This window comes from Oncorhynchus mykiss, unplaced genomic scaffold (genome assembly GCF_013265735.2).
Source record: "Oncorhynchus mykiss isolate Arlee unplaced genomic scaffold, USDA_OmykA_1.1 un_scaffold_425, whole genome shotgun sequence".
NCBI lineage: Eukaryota > Metazoa > Chordata > Actinopteri > Salmoniformes > Salmonidae > Oncorhynchus > Oncorhynchus mykiss.
This window is the reverse complement of record NW_023493872.1, coordinates 42497-65916: the sequence shown is the minus strand read 5'-3', so window position 1 is coordinate 65916 and position 23420 is coordinate 42497. Positions and strand designations below refer to the sequence as shown.

General features: G+C 41.9%; 24 non-coding genes across 24 annotated transcripts; all 24 read left to right on the top strand.

The window, feature by feature from the left end:
- The first annotated feature begins 857 nt into the window (after positions 1-857).
- LOC118956569 lies at positions 858-964 on the top strand. Its single transcript, XR_005046033.1, has one exon. It is a non-coding gene; the product is annotated as a U6 spliceosomal RNA (small nuclear RNA).
- An 858-nt stretch (positions 965-1822) lies between these two features.
- Positions 1823-1929, top strand: LOC118956568. Its single transcript, XR_005046032.1, has one exon. It is a non-coding gene; the product is annotated as a U6 spliceosomal RNA (small nuclear RNA).
- An 858-nt stretch (positions 1930-2787) lies between these two features.
- Positions 2788-2894, top strand: LOC118956567. The gene has a single exon (XR_005046031.1). It is a non-coding gene; the product is annotated as a U6 spliceosomal RNA (small nuclear RNA).
- An 858-nt stretch (positions 2895-3752) lies between these two features.
- LOC118956566 lies at positions 3753-3859 on the top strand. The gene has a single exon (XR_005046030.1). It is a non-coding gene; the product is annotated as a U6 spliceosomal RNA (small nuclear RNA).
- An 856-nt stretch (positions 3860-4715) lies between these two features.
- Positions 4716-4822, top strand: LOC118956565. The gene has a single exon (XR_005046029.1). It is a non-coding gene; the product is annotated as a U6 spliceosomal RNA (small nuclear RNA).
- An 858-nt stretch (positions 4823-5680) lies between these two features.
- LOC118956546 lies at positions 5681-5787 on the top strand. The gene has a single exon (XR_005046010.1). It is a non-coding gene; the product is annotated as a U6 spliceosomal RNA (small nuclear RNA).
- Positions 5788-6645: 858 nt separating this feature from the next.
- Positions 6646-6752, top strand: LOC118956564. Its single transcript, XR_005046028.1, has one exon. It is a non-coding gene; the product is annotated as a U6 spliceosomal RNA (small nuclear RNA).
- Positions 6753-7610: 858 nt separating this feature from the next.
- Positions 7611-7717, top strand: LOC118956563. Its single transcript, XR_005046027.1, has one exon. It is a non-coding gene; the product is annotated as a U6 spliceosomal RNA (small nuclear RNA).
- Positions 7718-8575: 858 nt separating this feature from the next.
- Positions 8576-8682, top strand: LOC118956562. Its single transcript, XR_005046026.1, has one exon. It is a non-coding gene; the product is annotated as a U6 spliceosomal RNA (small nuclear RNA).
- Positions 8683-9540: 858 nt separating this feature from the next.
- LOC118956560 lies at positions 9541-9647 on the top strand. Its single transcript, XR_005046024.1, has one exon. It is a non-coding gene; the product is annotated as a U6 spliceosomal RNA (small nuclear RNA).
- Positions 9648-10505: 858 nt separating this feature from the next.
- LOC118956559 lies at positions 10506-10612 on the top strand. The gene has a single exon (XR_005046023.1). It is a non-coding gene; the product is annotated as a U6 spliceosomal RNA (small nuclear RNA).
- Positions 10613-11470: 858 nt separating this feature from the next.
- On the top strand, positions 11471-11577 carry LOC118956545. Its single transcript, XR_005046009.1, has one exon. It is a non-coding gene; the product is annotated as a U6 spliceosomal RNA (small nuclear RNA).
- An 858-nt stretch (positions 11578-12435) lies between these two features.
- On the top strand, positions 12436-12542 carry LOC118956558. Its single transcript, XR_005046022.1, has one exon. It is a non-coding gene; the product is annotated as a U6 spliceosomal RNA (small nuclear RNA).
- An 858-nt stretch (positions 12543-13400) lies between these two features.
- LOC118956557 lies at positions 13401-13507 on the top strand. Its single transcript, XR_005046021.1, has one exon. It is a non-coding gene; the product is annotated as a U6 spliceosomal RNA (small nuclear RNA).
- An 858-nt stretch (positions 13508-14365) lies between these two features.
- LOC118956556 lies at positions 14366-14472 on the top strand. The gene has a single exon (XR_005046020.1). It is a non-coding gene; the product is annotated as a U6 spliceosomal RNA (small nuclear RNA).
- An 858-nt stretch (positions 14473-15330) lies between these two features.
- On the top strand, positions 15331-15437 carry LOC118956555. Its single transcript, XR_005046019.1, has one exon. It is a non-coding gene; the product is annotated as a U6 spliceosomal RNA (small nuclear RNA).
- Positions 15438-16295: 858 nt separating this feature from the next.
- LOC118956554 lies at positions 16296-16402 on the top strand. Its single transcript, XR_005046018.1, has one exon. It is a non-coding gene; the product is annotated as a U6 spliceosomal RNA (small nuclear RNA).
- An 858-nt stretch (positions 16403-17260) lies between these two features.
- Positions 17261-17367, top strand: LOC118956553. Its single transcript, XR_005046017.1, has one exon. It is a non-coding gene; the product is annotated as a U6 spliceosomal RNA (small nuclear RNA).
- Positions 17368-18225: 858 nt separating this feature from the next.
- LOC118956552 lies at positions 18226-18332 on the top strand. Its single transcript, XR_005046016.1, has one exon. It is a non-coding gene; the product is annotated as a U6 spliceosomal RNA (small nuclear RNA).
- An 858-nt stretch (positions 18333-19190) lies between these two features.
- Positions 19191-19297, top strand: LOC118956544. The gene has a single exon (XR_005046008.1). It is a non-coding gene; the product is annotated as a U6 spliceosomal RNA (small nuclear RNA).
- Positions 19298-20155: 858 nt separating this feature from the next.
- LOC118956594 lies at positions 20156-20262 on the top strand. The gene has a single exon (XR_005046058.1). It is a non-coding gene; the product is annotated as a U6 spliceosomal RNA (small nuclear RNA).
- An 858-nt stretch (positions 20263-21120) lies between these two features.
- Positions 21121-21227, top strand: LOC118956583. The gene has a single exon (XR_005046047.1). It is a non-coding gene; the product is annotated as a U6 spliceosomal RNA (small nuclear RNA).
- An 858-nt stretch (positions 21228-22085) lies between these two features.
- Positions 22086-22192, top strand: LOC118956572. The gene has a single exon (XR_005046036.1). It is a non-coding gene; the product is annotated as a U6 spliceosomal RNA (small nuclear RNA).
- Positions 22193-23050: 858 nt separating this feature from the next.
- Positions 23051-23157, top strand: LOC118956561. Its single transcript, XR_005046025.1, has one exon. It is a non-coding gene; the product is annotated as a U6 spliceosomal RNA (small nuclear RNA).
- The last annotated feature ends 263 nt before the right edge of the window (positions 23158-23420 follow it).

Below are 23420 nucleotides of genomic sequence, written 5' to 3'. Positions count from 1 at the left end.
TCACACGTCGAGACACAGAGAAATTGGAACCAAACAGAGAAGATTGGGCGGTAGTGACCCGGGGAGAATAAATTGTCCATTCCCCTCAGTCTAGTCTAAGGAGGAGGGGAAATGCTGGATGAGAGAAGCTCAGTCTACAGTAGAATGACAGGAACATTTGTGAAGACTTCCTTAATTTTGAAATGGGGAGTGAGACAAGGTTGCAGCCTGAGACCAACTTTATTCAACATGTAGACAAATAATTGGCGAGTTAGGCACGGTTGCAGTCTGAGTTCAACTTTATTCAAAGTTTAAAAATGAATTGGGGAGTGAGACAAGGTTGCACTCTGAGTCCAACTTTATTCAATATCTACAAATGAATTGGAGAGAGACTTGTGTTCAATTTTAGTCCAGTTGTATTAAACATAACAAACTTGAATGTCACAACATTTTAAACAGACATCAAAGTCAGACTCAGACTCAAACTCTCTCCCTCTACTAATTGGGGAGTTAGTTATAAGTATCCTTGGCCAGGCCATGTTGCAGAAAACGGGGGAAGGGTGGGAAGTGGTCGGGGCAGGGGAACAAAGACTTGGGGAGGAGCAACTAAAAGCAGCAGGTGAGGGAGGGGTTACAGACCAAGAGTCCTGAATCATAAAAGGCTTTGTTTTTAAACTACATTTTAGTCTAAGATCAATCTTGAAAAAAATCTAAAGTCAATTCTATTTCAAGTTCTACATCTCCAAATAAAGTTTAAACATCACAGCAATATTCTAGGGGTGGTTTTTGAGGGTCTGAACTCTGTTTGACCCCAACCCTGACCAGAACCTTCAGAGAGGTTGTGATCTATATATGAGGGCCTCTCATAGCTTTGTATTGTGCTCGCTTTGGCAGCACATATACTAAAATTGGATCGATACAGAGAAGATTAGCATGGCCCCTGCGAAAGGATGACACGCAAATCCGTGAAGCGCTCCTTATTTTCCTCACACGTCGAGACACAGAGAAATTGGAACCAAACAGAGAAGATTGGGCGGTAGTGACCCGGGGAGAATAAATTGTCCATTCCCCTCAGTCTAGTCTAAGGAGGAGGGGAAATGCTGGATGAGAGAAGCTCAGTCTACAGTAGAATGACAGGAACATTTGTGAAGACTTCCTTAATTTTGAAATGGGGAGTGAGACAAGGTTGCAGCCTGAGACCAACTTTATTCAACATGTAGACAAATAATTGGCGAGTTAGGCACGGTTGCAGTCTGAGTTCAACTTTATTCAAAGTTTAAAAATGAATTGGGGAGTGAGACAAGGTTGCACTCTGAGTCCAACTTTATTCAATATCTACAAATGAATTGGAGAGAGACTTGTGTTCAATTTTAGTCCAGTTGTATTAAACATAACAAACTTGAATGTCACAACATTTTAAACAGACATCAAAGTCAGACTCAGACTCAAACTCTCTCCCTCTACCAATTGGGGAGTTAGTTATAAGTATCCTTGGCCAGGCCATGTTGCAGAAAACGGGGGAAGGGTGGGAAGTGGTCGGGGCAGGGGAACAAAGACTTGGGGAGGAGCAACTAAAAGCAGCAGGTGAGGGAGGGGTTACAGACCAAGAGTCCTGAATCATAAAAGGCTTTGTTTTTAAACTACATTTTAGTCTAAGATCAATCTTGAAAAAAATCTAAAGTCAATTCTATTTCAAGTTCTACATCTCCAAATAAAGTTTAAACATCACAGCAATATTCTAGGGGTGGTTTTTGAGGGTCTGAACTCTGTTTGACCCCAACCCTGACCAGAACCTTCAGAGAGGTTGTGATCTATATATGAGGGCCTCTCATAGCTTTGTATTGTGCTCGCTTTGGCAGCACATATACTAAAATTGGATCGATACAGAGAAGATTAGCATGGCCCCTGCGAAAGGATGACACGCAAATCCGTGAAGCGCTCCTTATTTTCCTCACACGTCGAGACACAGAGAAATTGGAACCAAACAGAGAAGATTGGGCGGTAGTGACCCGGGGAGAATAAATTGTCCATTCCCCTCAGTCTAGTCTAAGGAGGAGGGGAAATGCTGGATGAGAGAAGCTCAGTCTACAGTAGAATGACAGGAACATTTGTGAAGACTTCCTTAATTTTGAAATGGGGAGTGAGACAAGGTTGCAGCCTGAGACCAACTTTATTCAACATGTAGACAAATAATTGGCGAGTTAGGCACGGTTGCAGTCTGAGTTCAACTTTATTCAAAGTTTAAAAATGAATTGGGGAGTGAGACAAGGTTGCACTCTGAGTCCAACTTTATTCAATATCTACAAATGAATTGGAGAGAGACTTGTGTTCAATTTTAGTCCAGTTGTATTAAACATAACAAACTTGAATGTCACAACATTTTAAACAGACATCAAAGTCAGACTCAGACTCAAACTCTCTCCCTCTACTAATTGGGGAGTTAGTTATAAGTATCCTTGGCCAGGCCATGTTTCAGAAAACGGGGGAAGGGTGGGAAGTGGTCGGGGCAGGGGAACAAAGACTTGGGGAGGAGCAACTAAAAGCAGCAGGTGAGGGAGGGGTTACAGACCAAGAGTCCTGAATCATAAAAGGCTTTGTTTTTAAACTACATTTTAGTCTAAGATCAATCTTGAAAAAAATCTAAAGTCAATTCTATTTCAAGTTCTACATCTCCAAATAAAGTTTAAACATCACAGCAATATTCTAGGGGTGGTTTTTGAGGGTCTGAACTCTGTTTGACCCCAACCATGACCAGAACCTTCAGAGAGGTTGTGATCTATATATGAGGGCCTCTCATAGCTTTGTATTGTGCTCGCTTTGGCAGCACATATACTAAAATTGGATCGATACAGAGAAGATTAGCATGGCCCCTGCGAAAGGATGACACGCAAATCCGTGAAGCGCTCCTTATTTTCCTCACACGTCGAGACACAGAGAAATTGGAACCAAACAGAGAAGATTGGGCGGTAGTGACCCGGGGAGAATAAATTGTCCATTCCCCTCAGTCTAGTCTAAGGAGGAGGGGAAATGCTGGATGAGAGAAGCTCAGTCTACAGTAGAATGACAGGAACATTTGTGAAGACTTCCTTAATTTTGAAATGGGGAGTGAGACAAGGTTGCAGCCTGAGACCAACTTTATTCAACATGTAGACAAATAATTGGCGAGTTAGGCACGGTTGCAGTCTGAGTTCAACTTTATTCAAAGTTTAAAAATGAATTGGGGAGTGAGACAAGGTTGCACTCTGAGTCCAACTTTATTCAATATCTACAAATGAATTGGAGAGAGACTTGTGTTCAATTTTAGTCCAGTTGTATTAAACATAACAAACTTGAATGTCACAACATTTTAAACAGACATCAAAGTCAGACTCAGACTCAAACTCTCTCCCTCTACTAATTGGGGAGTTAGTTATAAGTATCCTTGGCCAGGCCATGTTGCAGAAAACGGGGGAAGGGTGGGAAGTGGTCGGGGCAGGGGAACAAAGACTTGGGGAGGAGCAACTAAAAGCAGCAGGTGAGGGAGGGGTTACAGACCAAGAGTCCTGAATCATAAAAGGCTTTGTTTTTAAACTACATTTTAGTCTAAGATCAATCTTGAAAAAAATCTAAAGTCAATTCTATTTCAAGTTCTACATCTCCAAATAAAGTTTAAACATCACAGCAATATTCTAGGGGTGGTTTTTGAGGGTCTGAACTCTGTTTGACCCCAACCCTGACCAGAACCTTCAGAGAGGTTGTGATCTATATATGAGGGCCTCTCATAGCTTTGTATTGTGCTCGCTTTGGCAGCACATATACTAAAATTGGATCGATACAGAGAAGATTAGCATGGCCCCTGCGAAAGGATGACACGCAAATCCGTGAAGCGCTCCTTATTTTCCTCACACGTCGAGACAGAGAAATTGGAACCAAACAGAGAAGATTGGGCGGTAGTGACCCGGGGAGAATAAATTGTCCATTCCCCTCAGTCTAGTCTAAGGAGGAGGGGAAATGCTGGATGAGAGAAGCTCAGTCTACAGTAGAATGACAGGAACATTTGTGAAGACTTCCTTAATTTTGAAATGGGGAGTGAGACAAGGTTGCAGCCTGAGACCAACTTTATTCAACATGTAGACAAATAATTGGCGAGTTAGGCACGGTTGCAGTCTGAGTTCAACTTTATTCAAAGTTTAAAAATGAATTGGGGAGTGAGACAAGGTTGCACTCTGAGTCCAACTTTATTCAATATCTACAAATGAATTGGAGAGAGACTTGTGTTCAATTTTAGTCCAGTTGTATTAAACATAACAAACTTGAATGTCACAACATTTTAAACAGACATCAAAGTCAGACTCAGACTCAAACTCTCTCCCTCTACTAATTGGGGAGTTAGTTATAAGTATCCTTGGCCAGGCCATGTTGCAGAAAACGGGGGAAGGGTGGGAAGTGGTCGGGGCAGGGGAACAAAGACTTGGGGAGGAGCAACTAAAAGCAGCAGGTGAGGGAGGGGTTACAGACCAAGAGTCCTGAATCATAAAAGGCTTTGTTTTTAAACTACATTTTAGTCTAAGATCAATCTTGAAAAAAATCTAAAGTCAATTCTATTTCAAGTTCTACATCTCCAAATAAAGTTTAAACATCACAGCAATATTCTAGGGGTGGTTTTTGAGGGTCTGAACTCTGTTTGACCCCAACCCTGACCAGAACCTTCAGAGAGGTTGTGATCTATATATGAGGGCCTCTCATAGCTTTGTATTGTGCTCGCTTTGGCAGCACATATACTAAAATTGGATCGATACAGAGAAGATTAGCATGGCCCCTGCGAAAGGATGACACGCAAATCCGTGAAGCGCTCCTTATTTTCCTCACACGTCGAGACACAGAGAAATTGGAACCAAACAGAGAAGATTGGGCGGTAGTGACCCGGGGAGAATAAATTGTCCATTCCCCTCAGTCTAGTCTAAGGAGGAGGGGAAATGCTGGATGAGAGAAGCTCAGTCTACAGTAGAATGACAGGAACATTTGTGAAGACTTCCTTAATTTTGAAATGGGGAGTGAGACAAGGTTGCAGCCTGAGACCAACTTTATTCAACATGTAGACAAATAATTGGCGAGTTAGGCACGGTTGCAGTCTGAGTTCAACTTTATTCAAAGTTTAAAAATGAATTGGGGAGTGAGACAAGGTTGCACTCTGAGTCCAACTTTATTCAATATCTACAAATGAATTGGAGAGAGACTTGTGTTCAATTTTAGTCCAGTTGTATTAAACATAACAAACTTGAATGTCACAACATTTTAAACAGACATCAAAGTCAGACTCAGACTCAAACTCTCTCCCTCTACTAATTGGGGAGTTAGTTATAAGTATCCTTGGCCAGGCCATGTTGCAGAAAACGGGGGAAGGGTGGGAAGTGGTCAGGGCAGGGGAACAAAGACTTGGGGAGGAGCAACTAAAAGCAGCAGGTGAGGGAGGGGTTACAGACCAAGAGTCCTGAATCATAAAAGGCTTTGTTTTTAAACTACATTTTAGTCTAAGATCAATCTTGAAAAAAATCTAAAGTCAATTCTATTTCAAGTTCTACATCTCCAAATAAAGTTTAAACATCACAGCAATATTCTAGGGGTGGTTTTTGAGGGTCTGAACTCTGTTTGACCCCAACCCTGACCAGAACCTTCAGAGAGGTTGTGATCTATATATGAGGGCCTCTCATAGCTTTGTATTGTGCTCGCTTTGGCAGCACATATACTAAAATTGGATCGATACAGAGAAGATTAGCATGGCCCCTGCGAAAGGATGACACGCAAATCTGTGAAGCGCTCCTTATTTTCCTCACACGTCGAGACACAGAGAAATTGGAACCAAACAGAGAAGATTGGGCGGTAGTGACCCGGGGAGAATAAATTGTCCATTCCCCTCAGTCTAGTCTAAGGAGGAGGGGAAATGCTGGATGAGAGAAGCTCAGTCTACAGTAGAATGACAGGAACATTTGTGAAGACTTCCTTAATTTTGAAATGGGGAGTGAGACAAGGTTGCAGCCTGAGACCAACTTTATTCAACATGTAGACAAATAATTGGCGAGTTAGGCACGGTTGCAGTCTGAGTTCAACTTTATTCAAAGTTTAAAAATGAATTGGGGAGTGAGACAAGGTTGCACTCTGAGTCCAACTTTATTCAATATCTACAAATGAATTGGAGAGAGACTTGTGTTCAATTTTAGTCCAGTTGTATTAAACATAACAAACTTGAATGTCACAACATTTTAAACAGACATCAAAGTCAGACTCAGACTCAAACTCTCTCCCTCTACTAATTGGGGAGTTAGTTATAAGTATCCTTGGCCAGGCCATGTTGCAGAAAACGGGGGAAGGGTGGGAAGTGGTCGGGGCAGGGGAACAAAGACTTGGGGAGGAGCAACTAAAAGCAGCAGGTGAGGGAGGGGTTACAGACCAAGAGTCCTGAATCATAAAAGGCTTTGTTTTTAAACTACATTTTAGTCTAAGATCAATCTTGAAAAAAATCTAAAGTCAATTCTATTTCAAGTTCTACATCTCCAAATAAAGTTTAAACATCACAGCAATATTCTAGGGGTGGTTTTTGAGGGTCTGAACTCTGTTTGACCCCAACCCTGACCAGAACCTTCAGAGAGGTTGTGATCTATATATGAGGGCCTCTCATAGCTTTGTATTGTGCTCGCTTTGGCAGCACATATACTAAAATTGGATCGATACAGAGAAGATTAGCATGGCCCCTGCGAAAGGATGACACGCAAATCCGTGAAGCGCTCCTTATTTTCCTCACACGTCGAGACACAGAGAAATTGGAACCAAACAGAGAAGATTGGGCGGTAGTGACCCGGGGAGAATAAATTGTCCATTCCCCTCAGTCTAGTCTAAGGAGGAGGGGAAATGCTGGATGAGAGAAGCTCAGTCTACAGTAGAATGACAGGAACATTTGTGAAGACTTCCTTAATTTTGAAATGGGGAGTGAGACAAGGTTGCAGCCTGAGACCAACTTTATTCAACATGTAGACAAATAATTGGCGAGTTAGGCACGGTTGCAGTCTGAGTTCAACTTTATTCAAAGTTTAAAAATGAATTGGGGAGTGAGACAAGGTTGCACTCTGAGTCCAACTTTATTCAATATCTACAAATGAATTGGAGAGAGACTTGTGTTCAATTTTAGTCCAGTTGTATTAAACATAACAAACTTGAATGTCACAACATTTTAAACAGACATCAAAGTCAGACTCAGACTCAAACTCTCTCCCTCTACTAATTGGGGAGTTAGTTATAAGTATCCTTGGCCAGGCCATGTTGCAGAAAACGGGGGAAGGGTGGGAAGTGGTCGGGGCAGGGGAACAAAGACTTGGGGAGGAGCAACTAAAAGCAGCAGGTGAGGGAGGGGTTACAGACCAAGAGTCCTGAATCATAAAAGGCTTTGTTTTTAAACTACATTTTAGTCTAAGATCAATCTTGAAAAAAATCTAAAGTCAATTCTATTTCAAGTTCTACATCTCCAAATAAAGTTTAAACATCACAGCAATATTCTAGGGGTGGTTTTTGAGGGTCTGAACTCTGTTTGACCCCAACCCTGACCAGAACCTTCAGAGAGGTTGTGATCTATATATGAGGGCCTCTCATAGCTTTGTATTGTGCTCGCTTTGGCAGCACATATACTAAAATTGGATCGATACAGAGAAGATTAGCATGGCCCCTGCGAAAGGATGACACGCAAATCCGTGAAGCGCTCCTTATTTTCCTCACACGTCGAGACACAGAGAAATTGGAACCAAACAGAGAAGATTGGGCGGTAGTGACCCGGGGAGAATAAATTGTCCATTCCCCTCAGTCTAGTCTAAGGAGGAGGGGAAATGCTGGATGAGAGAAGCTCAGTCTACAGTAGAATGACAGGAACATTTGTGAAGACTTCCTTAATTTTGAAATGGGGAGTGAGACAAGGTTGCAGCCTGAGACCAACTTTATTCAACATGTAGACAAATAATTGGCGAGTTAGGCACGGTTGCAGTCTGAGTTCAACTTTATTCAAAGTTTAAAAATGAATTGGGGAGTGAGACAAGGTTGCACTCTGAGTCCAACTTTATTCAATATCTACAAATGAATTGGAGAGAGACTTGTGTTCAATTTTAGTCCAGTTGTATTAAACATAACAAACTTGAATGTCACAACATTTTAAACAGACATCAAAGTCAGACTCAGACTCAAACTCTCTCCCTCTACTAATTGGGGAGTTAGTTATAAGTATCCTTGGCCAGGCCATGTTGCAGAAAACGGGGGAAGGGTGGGAAGTGGTCGGGGCAGGGGAACAAAGACTTGGGGAGGAGCAACTAAAAGCAGCAGGTGAGGGAGGGGTTACAGACCAAGAGTCCTGAATCATAAAAGGCTTTGTTTTTAAACTACATTTTAGTCTAAGATCAATCTTGAAAAAAATCTAAAGTCAATTCTATTTCAAGTTCTACATCTCCAAATAAAGTTTAAACATCACAGCAATATTCTAGGGGTGGTTTTTGAGGGTCTGAACTCTGTTTGACCCCAACCCTGACCAGAACCTTCAGAGAGGTTGTGATCTATATATGAGGGCCTCTCATAGCTTTGTATTGTGCTCGCTTTGGCAGCACATATACTAAAATTGGATCGATACAGAGAAGATTAGCATGGCCCCTGCGAAAGGATGACACGCAAATCCGTGAAGCGCTCCTTATTTTCCTCACACGTCGAGACACAGAGAAATTGGAACCAAACAGAGAAGATTGGGCGGTAGTGACCCGGGGAGAATAAATTGTCCATTCCCCTCAGTCTAGTCTAAGGAGGAGGGGAAATGCTGGATGAGAGAAGCTCAGTCTACAGTAGAATGACAGGAACATTTGTGAAGACTTCCTTAATTTTGAAATGGGGAGTGAGACAAGGTTGCAGCCTGAGACCAACTTTATTCAACATGTAGACAAATAATTGGCGAGTTAGGCACGGTTGCAGTCTGAGTTCAACTTTATTCAAAGTTTAAAAATGAATTGGGGAGTGAGACAAGGTTGCACTCTGAGTCCAACTTTATTCAATATCTACAAATGAATTGGAGAGAGACTTGTGTTCAATTTTAGTCCAGTTGTATTAAACATAACAAACTTGAATGTCACAACATTTTAAACAGACATCAAAGTCAGACTCAGACTCAAACTCTCTCCCTCTACTAATTGGGGAGTTAGTTATAAGTATCCTTGGCCAGGCCATGTTGCAGAAAACGGGGGAAGGGTGGGAAGTGGTCGGGGCAGGGGAACAAAGACTTGGGGAGGAGCAACTAAAAGCAGCAGGTGAGGGAGGGGTTACAGACCAAGAGTCCTGAATCATAAAAGGCTTTGTTTTTAAACTACATTTTAGTCTAAGATCAATCTTGAAAAAAATCTAAAGTCAATTCTATTTCAAGTTCTACATCTCCAAATAAAGTTTAAACATCACAGCAATATTCTAGGGGTGGTTTTTGAGGGTCTGAACTCTGTTTGACCCCAACCCTGACCAGAACCTTCAGAGAGGTTGTGATCTATATATGAGGGCCTCTCATAGCTTTGTATTGTGCTCGCTTTGGCAGCACATATACTAAAATTGGATCGATACAGAGAAGATTAGCATGGCCCCTGCGAAAGGATGACACGCAAATCCGTGAAGCGCTCCTTATTTTCCTCACACGTCGAGACACAGAGAAATTGGAACCAAACAGAGAAGATTGGGCGGTAGTGACCCGGGGAGAATAAATTGTCCATTCCCCTCAGTCTAGTCTAAGGAGGAGGGGAAATGCTGGATGAGAGAAGCTCAGTCTACAGTAGAATGACAGGAACATTTGTGAAGACTTCCTTAATTTTGAAATGGGGAGTGAGACAAGGTTGCAGCCTGAGACCAACTTTATTCAACATGTAGACAAATAATTGGCGAGTTAGGCACGGTTGCAGTCTGAGTTCAACTTTATTCAAAGTTTAAAAATGAATTGGGGAGTGAGACAAGGTTGCACTCTGAGTCCAACTTTATTCAATATCTACAAATGAATTGGAGAGAGACTTGTGTTCAATTTTAGTCCAGTTGTATTAAACATAACAAACTTGAATGTCACAACATTTTAAACAGACATCAAAGTCAGACTCAGACTCAAACTCTCTCCCTCTACTAATTGGGGAGTTAGTTATAAGTATCCTTGGCCAGGCCATGTTGCAGAAAACGGGGGAAGGGTGGGAAGTGGTCGGGGCAGGGGAACAAAGACTTGGGGAGGAGCAACTAAAAGCAGCAGGTGAGGGAGGGGTTACAGACCAAGAGTCCTGAATCATAAAAGGCTTTGTTTTTAAACTACATTTTAGTCTAAGATCAATCTTGAAAAAAATCTAAAGTCAATTCTATTTCAAGTTCTACATCTCCAAATAAAGTTTAAACATCACAGCAATATTCTAGGGGTGGTTTTTGAGGGTCTGAACTCTGTTTGACCCCAACCCTGACCAGAACCTTCAGAGAGGTTGTGATCTATATATGAGGGCCTCTCATAGCTTTGTATTGTGCTCGCTTTGGCAGCACATATACTAAAATTGGATCGATACAGAGAAGATTAGCATGGCCCCTGCGAAAGGATGACACGCAAATCCGTGAAGCGCTCCTTATTTTCCTCACACGTCGAGACACAGAGAAATTGGAACCAAACAGAGAAGATTGGGCGGTAGTGACCCGGGGAGAATAAATTGTCCATTCCCCTCAGTCTAGTCTAAGGAGGAGGGGAAATGCTGGATGAGAGAAGCTCAGTCTACAGTAGAATGACAGGAACATTTGTGAAGACTTCCTTAATTTTGAAATGGGGAGTGAGACAAGGTTGCAGCCTGAGACCAACTTTATTCAACATGTAGACAAATAATTGGCGAGTTAGGCACGGTTGCAGTCTGAGTTCAACTTTATTCAAAGTTTAAAAATGAATTGGGGAGTGAGACAAGGTTGCACTCTGAGTCCAACTTTATTCAATATCTACAAATGAATTGGAGAGAGACTTGTGTTCAATTTTAGTCCAGTTGTATTAAACATAACAAACTTGAATGTCACAACATTTTAAACAGACATCAAAGTCAGACTCAGACTCAAACTCTCTCCCTCTACTAATTGGGGAGTTAGTTATAAGTATCCTTGGCCAGGCCATGTTGCAGAAAACGGGGGAAGGGTGGGAAGTGGTCAGGGCAGGGGAACAAAGACTTGGGGAGGAGCAACTAAAAGCAGCAGGTGAGGGAGGGGTTACAGACCAAGAGTCCTGAATCATAAAAGGCTTTGTTTTTAAACTACATTTTAGTCTAAGATCAATCTTGAAAAAAATCTAAAGTCAATTCTATTTCAAGTTCTACATCTCCAAATAAAGTTTAAACATCACAGCAATATTCTAGGGGTGGTTTTTGAGGGTCTGAACTCTGTTTGACCCCAACCCTGACCAGAACCTTCAGAGAGGTTGTGATCTATATATGAGGGCCTCTCATAGCTTTGTATTGTGCTCGCTTTGGCAGCACATATACTAAAATTGGATCGATACAGAGAAGATTAGCATGGCCCCTGCGAAAGGATGACACGCAAATCTGTGAAGCGCTCCTTATTTTCCTCACACGTCGAGACACAGAGAAATTGGAACCAAACAGAGAAGATTGGGCGGTAGTGACCCGGGGAGAATAAATTGTCCATTCCCCTCAGTCTAGTCTAAGGAGGAGGGGAAATGCTGGATGAGAGAAGCTCAGTCTACAGTAGAATGACAGGAACATTTGTGAAGACTTCCTTAATTTTGAAATGGGGAGTGAGACAAGGTTGCAGCCTGAGACCAACTTTATTCAACATGTAGACAAATAATTGGCGAGTTAGGCACGGTTGCAGTCTGAGTTCAACTTTATTCAAAGTTTAAAAATGAATTGGGGAGTGAGACAAGGTTGCACTCTGAGTCCAACTTTATTCAATATCTACAAATGAATTGGAGAGAGACTTGTGTTCAATTTTAGTCCAGTTGTATTAAACATAACAAACTTGAATGTCACAACATTTTAAACAGACATCAAAGTCAGACTCAGACTCAAACTCTCTCCCTCTACTAATTGGGGAGTTAGTTATAAGTATCCTTGGCCAGGCCATGTTGCAGAAAACGGGGGAAGGGTGGGAAGTGGTCGGGGCAGGGGAACAAAGACTTGGGGAGGAGCAACTAAAAGCAGCAGGTGAGGGAGGGGTTACAGACCAAGAGTCCTGAATCATAAAAGGCTTTGTTTTTAAACTACATTTTAGTCTAAGATCAATCTTGAAAAAAATCTAAAGTCAATTCTATTTCAAGTTCTACATCTCCAAATAAAGTTTAAACATCACAGCAATATTCTAGGGGTGGTTTTTGAGGGTCTGAACTCTGTTTGACCCCAACCCTGACCAGAACCTTCAGAGAGGTTGTGATCTATATATGAGGGCCTCTCATAGCTTTGTATTGTGCTCGCTTTGGCAGCACATATACTAAAATTGGATCGATACAGAGAAGATTAGCATGGCCCCTGCGAAAGGATGACACGCAAATCCGTGAAGCGCTCCTTATTTTCCTCACACGTCGAGACACAGAGAAATTGGAACCAAACAGAGAAGATTGGGCGGTAGTGACCCGGGGAGAATAAATTGTCCATTCCCCTCAGTCTAGTCTAAGGAGGAGGGGAAATGCTGGATGAGAGAAGCTCAGTCTACAGTAGAATGACAGGAACATTTGTGAAGACTTCCTTAATTTTGAAATGGGGAGTGAGACAAGGTTGCAGCCTGAGACCAACTTTATTCAACATGTAGACAAATAATTGGCGAGTTAGGCACGGTTGCAGTCTGAGTTCAACTTTATTCAAAGTTTAAAAATGAATTGGGGAGTGAGACAAGGTTGCACTCTGAGTCCAACTTTATTCAATATCTACAAATGAATTGGAGAGAGACTTGTGTTCAATTTTAGTCCAGTTGTATTAAACATAACAAACTTGAATGTCACAACATTTTAAACAGACATCAAAGTCAGACTCAGACTCAAACTCTCTCCCTCTACTAATTGGGGAGTTAGTTATAAGTATCCTTGGCCAGGCCATGTTGCAGAAAACGGGGGAAGGGTGGGAAGTGGTCGGGGCAGGGGAACAAAGACTTGGGGAGGAGCAACTAAAAGCAGCAGGTGAGGGAGGGGTTACAGACCAAGAGTCCTGAATCATAAAAGGCTTTGTTTTTAAACTACATTTTAGTCTAAGATCAATCTTGAAAAAAATCTAAAGTCAATTCTATTTCAAGTTCTACATCTCCAAATAAAGTTTAAACATCACAGCAATATTCTAGGGGTGGTTTTTGAGGGTCTGAACTCTGTTTGACCCCAACCCTGACCAGAACCTTCAGAGAGGTTGTGATCTATATATGAGGGCCTCTCATAGCTTTGTATTGTGCTCGCTTTGGCAGCACATATACTAAAATTGGATCGATACAGAGAAGATTAGCATGGCCCCTGCGAAAGGATGACACGCAAATCCGTGAAGCGCTCCTTATTTTCCTCACACGTCGAGACACAGAGAAATTGGAACCAAACAGAGAAGATTGGGCGGTAGTGACCCGGGGAGAATAAATTGTCCATTCCCCTCAGTCTAGTCTAAGGAGGAGGGGAAATGCTGGATGAGAGAAGCTCAGTCTACAGTAGAATGACAGGAACATTTGTGAAGACTTCCTTAATTTTGAAATGGGGAGTGAGACAAGGTTGCAGCCTGAGACCAACTTTATTCAACATGTAGACAAATAATTGGCGAGTTAGGCACGGTTGCAGTCTGAGTTCAACTTTATTCAAAGTTTAAAAATGAATTGGGGAGTGAGACAAGGTTGCACTCTGAGTCCAACTTTATTCAATATCTACAAATGAATTGGAGAGAGACTTGTGTTCAATTTTAGTCCAGTTGTATTAAACATAACAAACTTGAATGTCACAACATTTTAAACAGACATCAAAGTCAGACTCAGACTCAAACTCTCTCCCTCTACTAATTGGGGAGTTAGTTATAAGTATCCTTGGCCAGGCCATGTTGCAGAAAACGGGGGAAGGGTGGGAAGTGGTCGGGGCAGGGGAACAAAGACTTGGGGAGGAGCAACTAAAAGCAGCAGGTGAGGGAGGGGTTACAGACCAAGAGTCCTGAATCATAAAAGGCTTTGTTTTTAAACTACATTTTAGTCTAAGATCAATCTTGAAAAAAATCTAAAGTCAATTCTATTTCAAGTTCTACATCTCCAAATAAAGTTTAAACATCACAGCAATATTCTAGGGGTGGTTTTTGAGGGTCTGAACTCTGTTTGACCCCAACCCTGACCAGAACCTTCAGAGAGGTTGTGATCTATATATGAGGGCCTCTCATAGCTTTGTATTGTGCTCGCTTTGGCAGCACATATACTAAAATTGGATCGATACAGAGAAGATTAGCATGGCCCCTGCGAAAGGATGACACGCAAATCCGTGAAGCGCTCCTTATTTTCCTCACACGTCGAGACACAGAGAAATTGGAACCAAACAGAGAAGATTGGGCGGTAGTGACCCGGGGAGAATAAATTGTCCATTCCCCTCAGTCTAGTCTAAGGAGGAGGGGAAATGCTGGATGAGAGAAGCTCAGTCTACAGTAGAATGACAGGAACATTTGTGAAGACTTCCTTAATTTTGAAATGGGGAGTGAGACAAGGTTGCAGCCTGAGACCAACTTTATTCAACATGTAGACAAATAATTGGCGAGTTAGGCACGGTTGCAGTCTGAGTTCAACTTTATTCAAAGTTTAAAAATGAATTGGGGAGTGAGACAAGGTTGCACTCTGAGTCCAACTTTATTCAATATCTACAAATGAATTGGAGAGAGACTTGTGTTCAATTTTAGTCCAGTTGTATTAAACATAACAAACTTGAATGTCACAACATTTTAAACAGACATCAAAGTCAGACTCAGACTCAAACTCTCTCCCTCTACTAATTGGGGAGTTAGTTATAAGTATCCTTGGCCAGGCCATGTTGCAGAAAACGGGGGAAGGGTGGGAAGTGGTCGGGGCAGGGGAACAAAGACTTGGGGAGGAGCAACTAAAAGCAGCAGGTGAGGGAGGGGTTACAGACCAAGAGTCCTGAATCATAAAAGGCTTTGTTTTTAAACTACATTTTAGTCTAAGATCAATCTTGAAAAAAATCTAAAGTCAATTCTATTTCAAGTTCTACATCTCCAAATAAAGTTTAAACATCACAGCAATATTCTAGGGGTGGTTTTTGAGGGTCTGAACTCTGTTTGACCCCAACCCTGACCAGAACCTTCAGAGAGGTTGTGATCTATATATGAGGGCCTCTCATAGCTTTGTATTGTGCTCGCTTTGGCAGCACATATACTAAAATTGGATCGATACAGAGAAGATTAGCATGGCCCCTGCGAAAGGATGACACGCAAATCCGTGAAGCGCTCCTTATTTTCCTCACACGTCGAGACACAGAGAAATTGGAACCAAACAGAGAAGATTGGGCGGTAGTGACCCGGGGAGAATAAATTGTCCATTCCCCTCAGTCTAGTCTAAGGAGGAGGGGAAATGCTGGATGAGAGAAGCTCAGTCTACAGTAGAATGACAGGAACATTTGTGAAGACTTCCTTAATTTTGAAATGGGGAGTGAGACAAGGTTGCAGCCTGAGACCAACTTTATTCAACATGTAGACAAATAATTGGCGAGTTAGGCACGGTTGCAGTCTGAGTTCAACTTTATTCAAAGTTTAAAAATGAATTGGGGAGTGAGACAAGGTTGCACTCTGAGTCCAACTTTATTCAATATCTACAAATGAATTGGAGAGAGACTTGTGTTCAATTTTAGTCCAGTTGTATTAAACATAACAAACTTGAATGTCACAACATTTTAAACAGACATCAAAGTCAGACTCAGACTCAAACTCTCTCCCTCTACTAATTGGGGAGTTAGTTATAAGTATCCTTGGCCAGGCCATGTTGCAGAAAACGGGGGAAGGGTGGGAAGTGGTCGGGGCAGGGGAACAAAGACTTGGGGAGGAGCAACTAAAAGCAGCAGGTGAGGGAGGGGTTACAGACCAAGAGTCCTGAATCATAAAAGGCTTTGTTTTTAAACTACATTTTAGTCTAAGATCAATCTTGAAAAAAATCTAAAGTCAATTCTATTTCAAGTTCTACATCTCCAAATAAAGTTTAAACATCACAGCAATATTCTAGGGGTGGTTTTTGAGGGTCTGAACTCTGTTTGACCCCAACCCTGACCAGAACCTTCAGAGAGGTTGTGATCTATATATGAGGGCCTCTCATAGCTTTGTATTGTGCTCGCTTTGGCAGCACATATACTAAAATTGGATCGATACAGAGAAGATTAGCATGGCCCCTGCGAAAGGATGACACGCAAATCCGTGAAGCGCTCCTTATTTTCCTCACACGTCGAGACACAGAGAAATTGGAACCAAACAGAGAAGATTGGGCGGTAGTGACCCGGGGAGAATAAATTGTCCATTCCCCTCAGTCTAGTCTAAGGAGGAGGGGAAATGCTGGATGAGAGAAGCTCAGTCTACAGTAGAATGACAGGAACATTTGTGAAGACTTCCTTAATTTTGAAATGGGGAGTGAGACAAGGTTGCAGCCTGAGACCAACTTTATTCAACATGTAGACAAATAATTGGCGAGTTAGGCACGGTTGCAGTCTGAGTTCAACTTTATTCAAAGTTTAAAAATGAATTGGGGAGTGAGACAAGGTTGCACTCTGAGTCCAACTTTATTCAATATCTACAAATGAATTGGAGAGAGACTTGTGTTCAATTTTAGTCCAGTTGTATTAAACATAACAAACTTGAATGTCACAACATTTTAAACAGACATCAAAGTCAGACTCAGACTCAAACTCTCTCCCTCTACTAATTGGGGAGTTAGTTATAAGTATCCTTGGCCAGGCCATGTTGCAGAAAACGGGGGAAGGGTGGGAAGTGGTCGGGGCAGGGGAACAAAGACTTGGGGAGGAGCAACTAAAAGCAGCAGGTGAGGGAGGGGTTACAGACCAAGAGTCCTGAATCATAAAAGGCTTTGTTTTTAAACTACATTTTAGTCTAAGATCAATCTTGAAAAAAATCTAAAGTCAATTCTATTTCAAGTTCTACATCTCCAAATAAAGTTTAAACATCACAGCAATATTCTAGGGGTGGTTTTTGAGGGTCTGAACTCTGTTTGACCCCAACCATGACCAGAACCTTCAAAGAGGTTGTGATCTATATATGAGGGCCTCTCATAGCTTTGTATTGTGCTCGCTTTGGCAGCACATATACTAAAATTGGATCGATACAGAGAAGATTAGCATGGCCCCTGCGAAAGGATGACACGCAAATCCGTGAAGCGCTCCTTATTTTCCTCACACGTCGAGACACAGAGAAATTGGAACCAAACAGAGAAGATTGGGCGGTAGTGACCCGGGGAGAATAAATTGTCCATTCCCCTCAGTCTAGTCTAAGGAGGAGGGGAAATGCTGGATGAGAGAAGCTCAGTCTACAGTAGAATGACAGGAACATTTGTGAAGACTTCCTTAATTTTGAAATGGGGAGTGAGACAAGGTTGCAGCCTGAGACCAACTTTATTCAACATGTAGACAAATAATTGGCGAGTTAGGCACGGTTGCAGTCTGAGTTCAACTTTATTCAAAGTTTAAAAATGAATTGGGGAGTGAGACAAGGTTGCACTCTGAGTCCAACTTTATTCAATATCTACAAATGAATTGGAGAGAGACTTGTGTTCAATTTTAGTCCAGTTGTATTAAACATAACAAACTTGAATGTCACAACATTTTAAACAGACATCAAAGTCAGACTCAGACTCAAACTCTCTCCCTCTACTAATTGGGGAGTTAGTTATAAGTATCCTTGGCCAGGCCATGTTGCAGAAAACGGGGGAAGGGTGGGAAGTGGTCGGGGCAGGGGAACAAAGACTTGGGGAGGAGCAACTAAAAGCAGCAGGTGAGGGAGGGGTTACAGACCAAGAGTCCTGAATCATAAAAGGCTTTGTTTTTAAACTACATTTTAGTCTAAGATCAATCTTGAAAAAAATCTAAAGTCAATTCTATTTCAAGTTCTACATCTCCAAATAAAGTTTAAACATCACAGCAATATTCTAGGGGTGGTTTTTGAGGGTCTGAACTCTGTTTGACCCCAACCATGACCAGAACCTTCAGAGAGGTTGTGATCTATATATGAGGGCCTCTCATAGCTTTGTATTGTGCTCGCTTTGGCAGCACATATACTAAAATTGGATCGATACAGAGAAGATTAGCATGGCCCCTGCGAAAGGATGACACGCAAATCCGTGAAGCGCTCCTTATTTTCCTCACACGTCGAGACACAGAGAAATTGGAACCAAACAGAGAAGATTGGGCGGTAGTGACCCGGGGAGAATAAATTGTCCATTCCCCTCAGTCTAGTCTAAGGAGGAGGGGAAATGCTGGATGAGAGAAGCTCAGTCTACAGTAGAATGACAGGAACATTTGTGAAGACTTCCTTAATTTTGAAATGGGGAGTGAGACAAGGTTGCAGCCTGAGACCAACTTTATTCAACATGTAGACAAATAATTGGCGAGTTAGGCACGGTTGCAGTCTGAGTTCAACTTTATTCAAAGTTTAAAAATGAATTGGGGAGTGAGACAAGGTTGCACTCTGAGTCCAACTTTATTCAATATCTACAAATGAATTGGAGAGAGACTTGTGTTCAATTTTAGTCCAGTTGTATTAAACATAACAAACTTGAATGTCACAACATTTTAAACAGACATCAAAGTCAGACTCAGACTCAAACTCTCTCCCTCTACTAATTGGGGAGTTAGTTATAAGTATCCTTGGCCAGGCCATGTTGCAGAAAACGGGGGAAGGGTGGGAAGTGGTCGGGGCAGGGGAACAAAGACTTGGGGAGGAGCAACTAAAAGCAGCAGGTGAGGGAGGGGTTACAGACCAAGAGTCCTGAATCATAAAAGGCTTTGTTTTTAAACTACATTTTAGTCTAAGATCAATCTTGAAAAAAATCTAAAGTCAATTCTATTTCAAGTTCTACATCTCCAAATAAAGTTTAAACATCACAGCAATATTCTAGGGGTGGTTTTTGAGGGTCTGAACTCTGTTTGACCCCAACCATGACCAGAACCTTCAGAGAGGTTGTGATCTATATATGAGGGCCTCTCATAGCTTTGTATTGTGCTCGCTTTGGCAGCACATATACTAAAATTGGATCGATACAGAGAAGATTAGCATGGCCCCTGCGAAAGGATGACACGCAAATCCGTGAAGCGCTCCTTATTTTCCTCACACGTCGAGACACAGAGAAATTGGAACCAAACAGAGAAGATTGGGCGGTAGTGACCCGGGGAGAATAAATTGTCCATTCCCCTCAGTCTAGTCTAAGGAGGAGGGGAAATGCTGGATGAGAGAAGCTCAGTCTACAGTAGAATGACAGGAACATTTGTGAAGACTTCCTTAATTTTGAAATGGGGAGTGAGACAAGGTTGCAGCCTGAGACCAACTTTATTCAACATGTAGACAAATAATTGGCGAGTTAGGCACGGTTGCAGTCTGAGTTCAACTTTATTCAAAGTTTAAAAATGAATTGGGGAGTGAGACAAGGTTGCACTCTGAGTCCAACTTTATTCAATATCTACAAATGAATTGGAGAGAGACTTGTGTTCAATTTTAGTCCAGTTGTATTAAACATAACAAACTTGAATGTCACAACATTTTAAACAGACATCAAAGTCAGACTCAGACTCAAACTCTCTCCCTCTACTAATTGGGGAGTTAGTTATAAGTATCCTTGGCCAGGCCATGTTGCAGAAAACGGGGGAAGGGTGGGAAGTGGTCGGGGCAGGGGAACAAAGACTTGGGGAGGAGCAACTAAAAGCAGCAGGTGAGGGAGGGGTTACAGACCAAGAGTCCTGAATCATAAAAGGCTTTGTTTTTAAACTACATTTTAGTCTAAGATCAATCTTGAAAAAAATCTAAAGTCAATTCTATTTCAAGTTCTACATCTCCAAATAAAGTTTAAACATCACAGCAATATTCTAGGGGTGGTTTTTGAGGGTCTGAACTCTGTTTGACCCCAACCATGACCAGAACCTTCAGAGAGGTTGTGATCTATATATGAGGGCCTCTCATAGCTTTGTATTGTGCTCGCTTTGGCAGCACATATACTAAAATTGGATCGATACAGAGAAGATTAGCATGGCCCCTGCGAAAGGATGACACGCAAATCCGTGAAGCGCTCCTTATTTTCCTCACACGTCGAGACACAGAGAAATTGGAACCAAACAGAGAAGATTGGGCGGTAGTGACCCGGGGAGAATAAATTGTCCATTCCCCTCAGTCTAGTCTAAGGAGGAGGGGAAATGCTGGATGAGAGAAGCTCAGTCTACAGTAGAATGACAGGAACATTTGTGAAGACTTCCTTAATTTTGAAATGGGGAGTGAGACAAGGTTGCAGCCTGAGACCAACTTTATTCAACATGTAGACAAATAATTGGCGAGTTAGGCACGGTTGCAGTCTGAGTTCAACTTTATTCAAAGTTTAAAAATGAATTGGGGAGTGAGACAAGGTTGCACTCTGAGTCCAACTTTATTCAATATCTACAAATGAATTGGAGAGAGACTTGTGTTCAATTTTAGTCCAGTTGTATTAAACATAACAAACTTGAATGTCACAACATTTTAAACAGACATCAAAGTCAGACTCAGACTCAAACTCTCTCCCTCTACTAATTGGGGAGTTAGTTATAAGTATCCTTGGCCAGGCCATGTTGCAGAAAACGGGGGAAGGGTGGGAAGTGGTCGGGGCAGGGGAACAAAGACTTGGGGAGGAGCAACTAAAAGCAGCAGGTGAGGGAGGGGTTACAGACCAAGAGTCCTGAATCATAAAAGGCTTTGTTTTTAAACTACATTTTAGTCTAAGATCAATCTTGAAAAAAATCTAAAGTCAATTCTATTTCAAGTTCTACATCTCCAAATAAAGTTTAAACATCACAGCAATATTCTAGGGGTGGTTTTTGAGGGTCTGAACTCTGTTTGACCCCAACCATGACCAGAACCTTCAGAGAGGTTGTGATCTATATATGAGGGCCTCTCATAGCTTTGTATTGTGCTCGCTTTGGCAGCACATATACTAAAATTGGATCGATACAGAGAAGATTAGCATGGCCCCTGCGAAAGGATGACACGCAAATCCGTGAAGCGCTCCTTATTTTCCTCACACGTCGAGACACAGAGAAATTGGAACCAAACAGAGAAGATTGGGCGGTAGTGACCCGGGGAGAATAAATTGTCCATTCCCCTCAGTCTAGTCTAAGGAGGAGGGGAAATGCTGGATGAGAGAAGCTCAGTCTACAGTAGAATGACAGGAACATTTGTGAAGACTTCCTTAATTTTGAAATGGGGAGTGAGACAAGGTTGCAGCCTGAGACCAACTTTATTCAACATGTAGACAAATAATTGGCGAGTTAGGCACGGTTGCAGTCTGAGTTCAACTTTATTCAAAGTTTAAAAATGAATTGGGGAGTGAGACAAGGTTGCACTCTGAGTCCAACTTTATTCAATATCTACAAATGAATTGGAGAGAGACTTGTGTTCAATTTTAGTCCAGTTGTATTAAACATAACAAACTTGAATGTCACAACATTTTAAACAGACATCAAAGTCAGACTCAGACTCAAACTCTCTCCCTCTACTAATTGGGGAGTTAGTTATAAGTATCCTTGGCCAGGCCATGTTGCAGAAAACGGGGGAAGGGTGGGAAGTGGTCGGGGCAGGGGAACAAAGACTTGGGGAGGAGCAACTAAAAGCAGCAGGTGAGGGAGGGGTTACAGACCAAGAGTCCTGAATCATAAAAGGCTTTGTTTTTAAACTACATTTTAGTCTAAGATCAATCTTGAAAAAAATCTAAAGTCAATTCTATTTCAAGTTCTACATCTCCAAATAAAGTTTAAACATCACAGCAATATTCTAGGGGTGGTTTTTGAGGGTCTGAACTCTGTTTGACCCCAACCATGACCAGAACCTTCAGAGAGGTTGTGATCTATATATGAGGGCCTCTCATAGCTTTGTATTGTGCTCGCTTTGGCAGCACATATACTAAAATTGGATCGATACAGAGAAGATTAGCATGGCCCCTGCGAAAGGATGACACGCAAATCCGTGAAGCGCTCCTTATTTTCCTCACACGTCGAGACACAGAGAAATTGGAACCAAACAGAGAAGATTGGGCGGTAGTGACCCGGGGAGAATAAATTGTCCATTCCCCTCAGTCTAGTCTAAGGAGGAGGGGAAATGCTGGATGAGAGAAGCTCAGTCTACAGTAGAATGACAGGAACATTTGTGAAGACTTCCTTAATTTTGAAATGGGGAGTGAGACAAGGTTGCAGCCTGAGACCAACTTTATTCAACATGTAGACAAATAATTGGCGAGTTAGGCACGGTTGCAGTCTGAGTTCAACTTTATTCAAAGTTTAAAAATGAATTGGGGAGTGAGACAAGGTTGCACTCTGAGTCCAACTTTATTCAATATCTACAAATGAATTGGAGAGAGACTTGTGTTCAATTTTAGTCCAGTTGTATTAAACATAACAAACTTGAATGTCACAACATTTTAAACAGACATCAAAGTCAGACTCAGACTCAAACTCTCTCCCTCTACTAATTGGGGAGTTAGTTATAAGTATCCTTGGCCAGGCCATGTTGCAGAAAACGGGGGAAGGGTGGGAAGTGGTCGGGGCAGGGGAACAAAGACTTGGGGAGGAGCAACTAAAAGCAGCAGGTGAGGGAGGGGTTACAGACCAAGAGTCCTGAATCATAAAAGGCTTTGTTTTTAAACTACATTTTAGTCTAAGATCAATCTTGAAAAAAATCTAAAGTCAATTCTATTTCAAGTTCTACATCTCCAAATAAAGTTTAAACATCACAGCAATATTCTAGGGGTGGTTTTTGAGGGTCTGAACTCTGTTTGACCCCAACCATGACCAGAACCTTCAGAGAGGTTGTGATCTATATATGAGGGCCTCTCATAGCTTTGTATTGTGCTCGCTTTGGCAGCACATATACTAAAATTGGATCGATACAGAGAAGATTAGCATGGCCCCTGCGAAAGGATGACACGCAAATCCGTGAAGCGCTCCTTATTTTCCTCACACGTCGAGACACAGAGAAATTGGAACCAAACAGAGAAGATTGGGCGGTAGTGACCCGGGGAGAATAAATTGTCCATTCCCCTCAGTCTAGTCTAAGGAGGAGGGGAAATGCTGGATGAGAGAAGCTCAGTCTACAGTAGAATGACAGGAACATTTGTGAAGACTTCCTTAATTTTGAAATGGGGAGTGAGACAAGGTTGCAGCCTGAGACCAACTTTATTCAACATGTAGACAAATAATTGGCGAGTTAGGCACGGTT